The following is a 12,377-nucleotide window of genomic DNA, read 5'->3' as shown; positions in this document are numbered from 1 at the left end:
ATTCTGCAGTTCTGTTAAGAGGTTCTACAGACATTCTCTTTTATCAAAGGTAGATAAATCTTGTACTACCTGAATTTCTGTACATGCTAGAACATGGAATATATTTGTTTATTCTGTTGCATTATAAGATAGTACAATATAATAAAAGTAAATGTATATTCCTACATTTTAGTCTGAATATACTTACTTGGGCAGTAAATGGGAGAGAGAAACTATCATCTGATGCACATCACATATAAAACTCAGTAATTCAAAGATCTACATGATAACTCTTATGCTATGGTAGTTCTGTGATGCTCTGTAGAGGACCTATATATCTAAACCAATAGATGCCTTACATTCCTTGTTTAGGTAGTATTTTGAACTGCTACAAATGTTATCAAAATCTTTTGGTTTTTCTCTGTTTACTAAAACAATGTTATATCAAAAATATCTTGTTAAGCACTTTCTTTTTTCATAAAGCAAAGGTTGCCCTTAGCAGGCAACAATCAATGTTGGAGATTTACATTTACAGCATTTAATTTCCCAATTGCTTTTTAGTCCCTAACAAACAGGTGGAAAAATTTCGTAAAATAGATCCTATATAGTAATTGCCACAAAACAAACAAAAAAGGTACCTTTCCATTCAATCTTTGAATGTCTACCTTTGGTATACAGCAATAGCACAGACTACTGGTTTTTAATCAGCCTTCTCCTGAAATCAGGAAACAGTCCAGTTTTCATTGCTTTCCCTTAGCACCTCTCATCTTTCAGTATGTCATTTTATTAACTTATTTATTTTTCTAAGGATCTGCCTCCCTAATAAATGTCCTATGGAACTCAAAAGCTTGTGTAATTGATTTAACAGGTTTATAGACAATAAGTTATAGCTAAAATTGCAGAGGTGGGCGTGGGGAAAGAAGGGATATTTCAGCAAGATGCAGCCTATTATGTAAATTTGTCACCATATGCCATACATAATAAATAAACCTTGTGCTCTTTAACACTTTGATTATAGACTATATGGACAATGCAAATTAAAATTCCTGCTGCTTTATAAACGCAATGAGAGGAAATTATGTAAATTTTAACACATTGGATTGATTTGGTTGAAACCTGTTTCACTTGGTGTTTCAGGGGAAAAGCCACGATTACAATGATTGAGAAAGTGCAGCGTTAATGAAGTGTGTTACTGCTAATCAATTCCTCCTCCTCTGGTAATGGCACAGGCATGTGCACTGTCACTACATCATTCAGTGGCAAATGTAACCACTCACACCACCACATAGTTTATATGGCAGAAATTAAGGCTTCCATAAACTCATGTGTATGATCCTGTTTAACATCAGCAATTTCACAGTAGATCTATGATAGATATTGAGGAAGGGTGTGTGTTCTCATATGTGTGTATATATACAAACATGGGGGGTGGGGGAGGGTGGGGGGGTGTGCGTGTGTGCACGTGTGTGTATACACACACAAAACCCCACCTTTTTGGCAATACTGCCTGGCCAATGACTGCTGTCGTGAATGATACTGCACATTTGGTGTGATACCAATCAAGTAACTTCACCTGGAATGAAATGATCACCTTTCTGCTGGCTGATCTCTTGGAAAATATGGAATAAGATGATTATCACATAGCAAAGATTTGAACATGTTAATTGAAATTAAAAGCTAGGTCTTTCAAGCTTAAAATACAGTTTTCTGTACAAATTGAAAAAACTGAAAAATCGCACTCAGTGGTTTCAAAAGTTTCAGAAAACAACGTATTCTTCCAATAACAGATTTACCTGGGAATTATGATAGGAATTTAGAATGTCTTTACAACTAGGTATAGTTGATTTCATTCTGTAACCTTGTTGTAAGGAACTGCAGTGCACGTAGCTGATATAGAGCTGTTTTGCAGTTAGCTGATATGTGAAGTAGAGTATACCTTCTTCACATGAAGCAGAGGAGCATGTGTCTCCAAGTATCATGTCACCAGTGTAAACCAAATACTTTGTAGAGCTCCTCACCAGTATGGCAATGAATTATGCATTGTTACCTTATCTTAATTATTTACTGTGTTATATGAGATAATAAGATTATTAATCATAATTTTGCAGTCCTTTGGTTCTATAAAAATTTCCATGACATTTTTAAAGAAAATTTTATATGTGCAAAAGGATTTGCAGTATTACAAAATTTGAGGCACTTCTTATTTCACAGGTAAATATGAGAAGGTGGGATGAGCCAACACATTTTTCCTTTCTATTTATATATCTTCCATATTCTCAGAAACATTTGTTACTACATGTAGTGACCGCACTCATTTCCTGTCTCTACTGACTGTCTCCACTGACTGTCTCCTACTAATTTATTTCTGTTCCTGCTAAGATATGAGGAAGCACTCTGCACAGAAATATCTCACTGTCTTCAATAGAAGTTAAACACTGTCCTGGGTTCAGCTATAGCAGTCATTTTTCTCCTTCTTAGTAGCTGGTGCAGTGCTGTGTTTTTTAACTTTCAGCCTGGGAACAACGCTGACAACACCGATGTTTTTAGTTGGTGCTAAGTAATGTTTACTCCAACCAAGGACTTTCTCAGTCTCATGCTTTGCCACGGAGGAGGGGAAGCCAGGAGGAAGCAGAGACAGGACACCTGACCCAAACTAGCCAAAGGGGTATTCCATACCACAGCACGTCATGCCCAGTATATAAACCGGGGGGAGTTACCCGGAAGGCCCAGATCGCTGCTCGGGTCGGGCTGGGTATCGGTCGGCGGGTGGTGAGCAATTGTATCCTCTCCCCTTGTTATTTCACTAATCATTATTATCATTGGTGGCAGCAGTAGTGGTTTTGTGTTATACCTTAGTTACCGGACTGCTCTTATCTCAACCCGTGGGAGTTACATTCTTCCGATTCTCCTCCCCATCCCTCTGGGAGCGGGGAGAGGAAGAAGGGGGGGAGTGAGCGAGCGGCTGTGTGGTTCCGAGTTACCGGCTGGGCTCAAACCACGACAGTTCTTTGTGGCACCCAACGTGGGGCACGAAGGGTTGAGATAATGACAGATCTGAGCAGAGCGTGTTTAATCATATTTGTGATAAGCATTCATTGTTACTACTCGTCACAATGGTGATTATTTGGCTCTCAGACTTGTTGCGCTTGATCTCAGAGTTTCAGCATGTGGCACCTTACTTACAGCCACTATTTGCTGTCTTAGGGTTTATCGGCTGCGGGGCCTGGGCTAAGGTTCTTGTTTCACTGTACTTCATGGTAATGACTTGTAATACAATACATTGATCATGAAACTGGTCTGGTTTGTGCTTCCAGCGTGGCCATCACCTCCATACTTTGGGAGGTATATAATGAAATATTTTAGCAATTGCATATCTTTTTTTTTCACCTCGGGGGGTCAACTTACGAAGGAAGCATTCTCTTTCACCCCCCGTTCCCCCACCAGCCTATTTGCAACAGCAGTTGAGAGTTCTGAAGGTTTTAGATGGCCTTTGAATACCCTTGAGACCTGCCTGCTGATTGTGCTGGGGATCAGCATGTTGGCAAACATACAGAGTGTGTTTGACCCATGGCCATCCTGTCCTGGGAACACCCTATTTCATCTGATCACGAAAGTTAAGCAGTATCGGGTTCAAATCTGGTCTAGGGTTAGACGACAATATAGGAGGACCACCAAGAGATTTTCCCTGAGGCTGGACAGTCATGAGTGGCAGGGTGTGGGGGATAGTATGGGCAAGTATCTAGGCCAGTGGGCCCCTCCAGTGCTTTGGAACTTCACCACTGAACAAGTGCAACATCTGGAAAAACTAGTAAAACACTTAAACAAGGTGTGCTGTCGTCCTGGTTATACCAGAGAGGGACAAATCATGGCAACGTGCTGGGGCTTGGCCTACGCCTACAGAGCCCTGCTCAACACAATCCAACACCTTCAAAGGGAAAAAAATGTCTCTGGATCTGATGGCAAAGCAAAAGACAACACAGCTATGCCAACGACAAGCACAGCAGCTACTCAAAACCTGGCAATAGACATTGCAGCCACTCCAATCCTAGTGGCCGACACTGCAGCCACTCCAACCACAGTGACAAACACTGCAGCTAAACCAAATGGCCAGTTTGTGACAATGTCTGTTGCCCCAGAAAGCAAAAGCAAACAAGAGGCACAAAGAGCAAGCCGTGAAGCAAAGAAAGATGAAGACCCAATGCCATTACTACACGGAACAGCATCTGAACAAGAATTACTACTACGTGGGTCAGAGGAAGAGGAAGAAGAAGAAGAGGTCACTTCTCGACCCCAGACCTCAACTGAGCTGCGGAATATGCGAAAAGATTTCACCCGTCTTCCAGGGGAGCACATTGTCACCTGGTTGCTCCGATGCTGGGACAATGGGGCCGACGGTCACGAACTAGAAGGTAGGGAAGCCAAGCAGCTGGGATCACTTGCTAGGGAAGGAGGAATTGAAAAAGCGATTGCAAGAGAGAAGCGAGCCCTCAGCCTTTGGAGGCAGCTCCTGGCAGCTGTGAAGGAAAGGTTTCCCTACAAAGACGATATTACGAATCGCTCAGCCAACTGGACCACGATAGAGAAAGGCATCCAGTCCCTGAGGGAATCAGCCATTCTAGAAATGATTTATCCTAGGCCGGATGCCAGGAACACATCCGTAGATCCAGATGAAGTCGAATGTACACGACCCATGTGGCGGAAACTTACACGGAGTGCACCATCATCATATGCCCACACATTAGCATCAATGACCTGGAATGACGGAATATCACCAACAGTGGATTGCCTGATTCGTCAACTCCGAGAGTTCGAAGACAATCTCACCCCTTCCATCATTTCAGCTGTGGAAAAACTGTCCCAGGAGTTCAAATAATTGAGAGACGATTTATCCGATCTATCCAGCTCCCCACGCGTACCAACCCATGTCTCAGCTATTAACAGAAGGTGCCCTACTGCTCGAGAAAGAAAATATAGGAGGTACACGCCACGGGCCACCCTATGGTTTTACCCATGGGATCATGGAGAAGACATGAGAAAGTGGGATGGAAAACCTACTTCAGCTCTGGAGCAACGGGTGCGTGAACTGAAGAGGAGAACAATGGTCAAGGATGATCCTCCCAGGAAAGCTGCTGCTCCAGTCTCTGGTGAGCAGTTTCCCAGATGGAGTGAAAGAGCTGATTTTACTCCCGCTCCTGTGATAAGGAATTGTAATCCCTTTATACAAGAAGCAAATGGAGAATCTTATGACCACTATTAGAGGGGCCCTGCCTCCAGCCAGGTGGAGGAGAGGGACAATCGGGTTTACTGGACTGTGTATCAGATGGCCTGGCACATCAGTCCCACAGAAGTATAAGGCTCTAGTAGATACCGGTGCACAGCGTACTCTGATGCCATCAAGGTATCAAGGGGTGAAACACATTTATATTTCTGGAGTGACAGGAGGATCCCAAGCGTTAACTATGCTGGAAGCTGAAATCAGCCTGACTGGGAGGAAGTGGCAAAAGCACCCCATTGTGACTGGTCCAGGGGCTCCATGCATCCTTGGCATAGACTATCTCAGGAGAGGGTACTTCAAAGACCCAAAAGGGTACCGATGGGCTTTTGGTATCGCTGCCTTAGAGACAGAGGAAATTAAGCAGCTGTCCACCTTACCCAGTCTCTCAGAGGATCCTTCTGTTGTGGGGTTGCTGAAGGTCGAAGAACAACAAGTGCCAATTGTGACCACAACAGTGCACCGGCGGCAACATTGCACCAACCGAGACTCCTTGATTCCCATCCATAAGCTGATCCGCAGACTGGAGAGCCAAGGAGTGATCAGCAGGACCCGCTCACCCTTTAATAGCCCCATATGGCCAGTGCAAAAGTCTAATGGAGAAGGGAGACTAACAGTAGACTATCGTGGCCTGAACGAAGTCACACCACCATTGAGTGCTGCCGTACCGGATATGGTAGAACTTCAATATGAACTGGAGTCAAAGGCAGCCAAGTGGTATGGCACAAGTGATATTGCCAATGCATTTTTCTCAATTCCTTTGGCAGCATAATGCAGGTCACAGTTTGTTTTCACTTGGAGGGGCGTCCAGTACACTTGGAACCGACTGACCCAGGGGTGGAAACACAGCCCTACCATCTGCCATGGATTGATCCAGACTGCACTGGAACAGGGGCAAGCTCCAGAACACCTGCAATACATTGATGAGATCATCGTGTGGGGTGATACAGCAGAAGTAGTTTTTGAGAAAGGGAGGAAGATAATCCAAATCCTGCTGAAGGCTGGTTTTGCCATAAAACGGAGTAAGGTCAAGGGACCTGCACAGGAGATTCAATTTTGGGGAATAAAATGGCAAGATAGATGTTGCCGGGTCCCCACAGACGTGATCAACAAGATAACAGCAATGCCTCCACCAACTAACAAGAAAGAAACACAAGCTTTCTTAGGTGTTGTGGGGTTCTGGAGAATGCACATCCCAAATTACAGTCTGATTGTAAGCCCTCTCTATCACATGACCCAGAAGAAGAATGATTTCAAATGGGGACCAGAGCAACAACAAGCCTTTGAACAAATTAAACGAGAAATAGTTCATTCAGCAGACAGAAATTGGACCAGTCTGGACCGGGCCAGATGTGAAAAATGTGCTCTATATCGCAGCTGGGGAGAATGGTCCTACCTGGAGCCTCTGGCAGAAAGCTCCAGGGGAGACTTAAGGTCAACCCCTCGGCTTTTGGAGTCAGGGATACAGAGGATCCGAGGCCAGCTATACTCCCACTGAAAAACAGATACTGGCAGCCTATGAAGGGGTTCGAGCTGCTTCAGAAGTGATCGGAACTGAAGCACAGCTTCTCCTGGCACCCCGGTTGCCCGTGCTGGGCTGGATGTTCAAATGCAGGGTCTCCTTTACATGTCATGCAACCAAAAGCCACCTGGTTGGTCAACACTAGAGGATCTGCCAACAGGGCTGGCCCAGCCCAATCAGAACTTTTATGTCCTGTAGAGGGGGATAAAGTTCCTGTGGTGCACATAAAGAATTTGTTGGGGAAGACAGTCTGGGTTATTCCTGCTTCAGGTAAAAGCAAACCCACTCATGGGTTGCTTTTGCTCAGGGACCTGGATATACTTGGTGGGTAATGTTGTAAGATGGGGAAGTCCAATGTGTACCTCAGTGGGATTTAATTTTGGGGGAAAACAGCCAATGAACTCAATTGTACGCTGTTGCCTGCTCTGTAACACTTTTATAGACCACCAGCTTGGTGTCTTCAGGTCACTACCAACTGACCCTGACTTCCCTCCGATCATCACCTCAACAAAGAATGACTTTTGACGAAACCAGACGAGCTCAGGAGTGACCAGATGAGTTTTGTGGTGTCATCAGCAGGCAACAACCCAACACTACATACCGTCCCTCCTGCCCTGACTGACTGTTATAAGAGATGGAGCCTGACATCATGGACTGGATGAATTCATCATCTTTATAGGGATTGGTCCATGGACTAAGGAATGATACCTCTCACTTCGTGTGTGGGTGTGGGTGTATATATATATAGATGAGAGAAAAGCGATGGTGTACTGAAAAATGTGGGATCTGAGCATGACATGAATGGTATGGAATAAGGGGTGGATACTGTCCTGGGTTCAGCTATAGCAATCATATTTTCTCCTTCTTAGTAGCTGGTGCAGTGCTGGGGTTTTGACTTTCAGCCTGGGAAGAACACTGATAACACCCATGTTTTTAGTTCTTGCTAAATAATGTTTGTTCCAACCAAGGACTTTCTCAGTCTCATGCTCTGCCAGGGGGGAGGGGAAGCCGGGAGGAAGCAGAGACAGGACACCTGACCCAAACTAGCCAAAGGGGTATTCCATACCACAGCACATCATGCCCAGTATATAAACTGGGGGGAGTTACCCGGAAGGCCCGGATTGCTGCTTAGGTAGGGCTGGGTATCGGTCAGCAGGTGGTGAGCAATTGTATCCTCTCCCCTTGTTATTTCCCTTTTCAATATTATTATTGGTGGTAGCAGTAGTGGTTTTGTATTATACCTTAGTTACTGGACTGTTCTTATCTCAACCTGTGGGAGTTACATTCTTTTGATTCTCCTCCCCATCCCTCTGGGAGAGGGGTGAGGAAGAAGGGGGGGAGTGAGCGAGCAGCTGCATGGTTCCAAGGTACTGTCTGGGATTAAACTACGACATGTCTTTGAACTCTTTGTCTTGGTGTAGCAGGAGCTGTCACTGTCTTTGAAAAAGGAAGAAAGAGATAGTAAATCCCTAACAAACCACTGCCACTGAGAGGACTGAGCTGTGTTGATATTACGCCTAGACTCCATCCATGGCACTCTTCAGGCAACCTGAAGTTGTAGGATTCCAAAACTCCACAAGTCGGTAACACGACGCCAAAGGTAATGCGATCCACCGATGAGAAGTATGTTAATCCTGACAAACTGCCCGAGCATTAGCCTGCACCACAGTGAGATTGAATCCCGTGTCCCCTGAGAGGGAAGGCTATGCTGCTGGTAACAAAACGGCTTTTCACAGCGCCCGGAGAAGCGGCGGGATCGTCGGCGAAGAACGTCAGTGCCCTCTACTGACCTACCGGCCGCCACCGCGCTGAGCCCCGCAGAGCCCCGGGCCGAGCCCCCCCGAGCCCCTCCTTGTCCGCTGCTGGCTATTCCTCGGGCTGCCTTCGACGGATCCGTCGGGCAAGGGAGAGCGATAGCAGTAGCTCAACACTGGAAGAACGGCTTCCACTAATCCCAGCTCCATGAGTAAAACCTCTCCTCTGGGATCATCGTGAGCAAATTTGCCACCCTTCAGTAATATTTAAATGACTTTAAAGTCCTTACTTACACAGGAAAAGAGAATGAATGGGTTTAATAATTTGGCATAGGCAGGCTTGCACTTAAATGAATCAATAATTTCCCAGCCTAGGAGTATCAGAGTCTTCAGCATCAAAACCCAAACACAGAACTCTATTTTCTCCTAAAATACTATAAAAGAGTTTTAGAAGTACATGACTACAATACTCCTTAACTGATAAGAGATAAAGTAAAATATAAGCATATGACATGAAATGACAATACTTAAGTGTAAAGTAAGACCTCTTAATTCATATGGACAAAGCGCCTGATCCAAACTACATTTAAATCCATGGCCATCTTTCCATTTATTTCTCGAAGCTTCAGGTTGGTCCCAACAAAGGGACAATGAAAACTGAAGTGCCATTAAAAAAAAAAAAAGGTAGAGCATAGGAAATTATACACAGATTTTTATCTTAAAATGTTAGTAGAAAAACTCAGGCACAAAACAAGCCTAGAAAGTATGCTGCTAAACTGCTTCAAATTAATCGATTCCAGATGAGACCTCTGTTACTCACACACTGAAGATATTTCGCTAAACATCCAGCTCACAAAATGGATTCAAAAATGATTTAGGGGGTTCACCAAAAAGGGGAGACACTAGTTTTAAGTTTGAAATTACTTTAAATTTCTGTGATATCTGAGCTAGAAATAACTTCTATTGTGGAAATCACAGCAATAAAACATTTGTTTCTCAAGTTAAGCTTTGTTTAGTTACAGCATTTGCATAAAACAAAAATGTTAGTCTACTGGAACTCTGAATTTCACATATGCTTCTTACACTAAATTAAATATGTCAAATGGTGTCAGAATAGCATATAAATTGAAGCTGAAATCACATGATATATTTTAAAGCATTTGATCAGATAAATCACAGAAGGCATCCTAATCTTTGTAGTTTCCCCATACTGTTATGCAAAAGAAAAATTAATTTAGCTGTCCCATCTCTCAATCAACCATTTCCATACATATTTCCTTCTGAAACTGCTGATGATAAATCGCAATGACTTATCTCTTGACATACCCTATTGTAGCAGCATGTCTGGAAATAATCTACCCCCTAGTGATTTTTTTGGACAGGCAACACTTCAACACTTAAAATTTTAGCAAAGCTAAAGCTGATGTAGAGAAGTCTATAAATAGCATTCTCTGTACATGCTCATTCTCTGATGCTCCAGTGCAAGGCTGAGGTGAAAAAAAAAATACATATCCTATTCCAGGGCCTAAGAACAGAGCCTACAGAAGAAAGATGTCTTGTAGGCAATTTTCCTGAAGAATTTCCAATTCTTTTATTGAAGATGTTGTTCTTAGTTCTGTAACTTCATTTTGTTCTTCTCCAAGAGGAAGAAGATCTGCTTTAGATGTACAGCCAGAAATTTCTGTTTTCTAGAGTGTAGTAGACTAAGAAATACGCTAGAAAAATGTTTTGTGTGTTAAGGTATGAAGCTCAAACCAGACCTTCTGCTCTCAGTCTCCCTACAGTTCTTACTGCCCTCACCCAGCAACATGAATTGCACCACTCAGCTATGAAAATGCTGTTCATAAGCAAACATCTGCAATTCCACTTCCATATACTTCTATATATCTCTCCATATAAAATCATCCAAATGGCTAAGTACAATCATTGATTTGTGTTCCAAATCTCAGTGGACAGAGCTGAGGCAGATGTCAAACTAATTATTGCAGAACTCCTACACTGAAAGCAAATTTATTTATTGGTATACATTAGCCAGTGTAGAAAAAGAACAAAGTACCTGGAGAATCACACAGACTTTGGAAACACTGAAGCAAGCATAAGAGCAAGGAGGGGAAAAGAGATGGACATTCAGTAATGTCTGAGTGTGTGCTTCCCTGCTTCTGAATCCGTTACTGCTTTTCTCATTCAACAGTTTAATTATTAAATAATTAAAAATATTTAATTTCTTAATAGAGGGGTGCAGAGTCTGTGAAATTCTTTTTGTATCACCATCACAAATCAACAGGAAGAAAGTCTTTCCCAGGGAGTTACCAGTCACTGGAATGTGAAAAAGAAATTAGCATTCTCCTTATAAAGAGCCAATTTCTGAATTAGTGACCTCATTTGCTGAAGAGGTTTCTTTGTCACAGATATCTTGGTAGGTAAATACTGCGTTACACAGCCACACTGTCCTTCATAGCAGTGGTACAAAGATCTAGCATACACTGGTTCTCTCCTCACCAAATGAATGTTTAAAAGAGTAGACAATAAAGGGGGACTTCTATAGAAAGTAAAGGCATTTGTATCATGATGTCAGACTGCTATATGTGCTCCCGAAGGACTGCACAGGAAGCACTTTTATTCTAAAAGTTAATGTTATTTATGGGGATCCGCAGCCTGACCTATTTTACCTTTCTTGGGGATGTGCTTATGCATGTATCACCCAAGAGTCTAACGCTTTTTGGACTAGCCTGTATTAGAGACAGATACTATTTTGGCACCTTGTGAATAGTAATGCACTTGAAAGCCAGCAAGCAAAATAAATTAAAAAAAAACAAAAACAACAACAAAAAAAACAAAAAACAAAAACAAAAAACAAAAAACAAAAAAAAAACCAAAACCAAAAAACCAACCAAACAAACAAAACCCACAAAAAAACAAAAACAAAAACAAACCCAAAAACCAAACAAACAAAAAAAACCCCAACATATAAATCAAAGTCTTTCCCTTTTTTTATTCTGGATAGAGCATCCTTCATTTCACGCACTCATAATTTCTGCATATCCATTTCATGCCTGCAAGCTACGGTGCAAGTAAAAGATTTTCAGTTCGAGGCTTTCGATATCTGCTGTTCTGAGGAACATTTTAAAAAGGACAAATGCTCGCCCGCCCCCCCCCCAAGCAAGAACGGAATTAAAAAAAAATAATACCGTTTGCCACAGTGTTTCTTTTCAGCCTGTGGAGAGACCCCCCTTGCCCCTCCGCGCCCAGCCACAGCCGAGCCCGCACCTTCGGGCCGGCACCCCGCATCCTCCACTCGGTCCTCTTGCTCTGAGCTGCAGGGAACCATTCCCCCCGCTGCCCCGCTCCTGCTCCTTCTCCTTCCCTTCGTTGCTGCCTCGCCCAGCAGCAACGCGCCCCGCTCCCCCAAGACGAGTCCGGCGCCGGCGTGTCCCGCTGCTGCTCCCCGGGGCTCCAGGCTGCGGCCGCCGCTTACCTGCGGGTCGGGCGGGGCTGGCTGCTTCCCTTGGCCACCTCCGGAGGAGGGAGAGGAGTCAAGTCCCATTCACAACTAGACACTGAGCAGACACGGCAGCATCTTCAGCCTATTACACTCCACGGGCAGAGGCTGCTGAATGAGGCTCCGAGCTAGTGGCAGGAATTAGAAAGAGGGAGGGAGGGGAAAGGAAAGGAGAGAGGGAGGGAGGGAAGGAGGGAAAGGGAGCAAGAGGGAGTGAAGCAAGATTAGAGGAAGGGAAAAGCTGGAGGCTGTTGCTTCTTCTCTATTTTCTTCTTCCCCCCGCCCCAAAGGAAAGCAGACCCCAGAGTCTGCCCTCTCGCAGGGCCTCGCGTCCTGAGTGCTCTCTGATGC

At 43.9% G+C, this 12,377-nt stretch overlaps 1 protein-coding gene across 1 annotated transcript in view; it reads right to left on the bottom strand.

Moving 5' to 3' along the window:
- The window catches only part of LOC115619069 (cadherin-11-like), an 86,132-nt gene extending 73,976 nt beyond the window's left edge, over nucleotides 1-12,156 (bottom strand). The window contains exon 1 of the mRNA XM_030511090.1: nucleotides 12,003-12,156. The gene's annotated coding sequence lies outside the window, so the exon portion shown is untranslated. The remainder of the gene's footprint in view (nucleotides 1-12,002) is intronic.
- Nucleotides 12,157-12,377: the final 221 nt, after the last annotated feature.

Source organism: Strigops habroptila, chromosome W, assembly GCF_004027225.2.
Source record: "Strigops habroptila isolate Jane chromosome W, bStrHab1.2.pri, whole genome shotgun sequence".
NCBI classification, from domain to species: domain Eukaryota; kingdom Metazoa; phylum Chordata; class Aves; order Psittaciformes; family Psittacidae; genus Strigops; species Strigops habroptila.
Note: the sequence above shows the minus strand (reverse complement) of the source record. Positions and strands in the feature narration are given on the sequence as shown.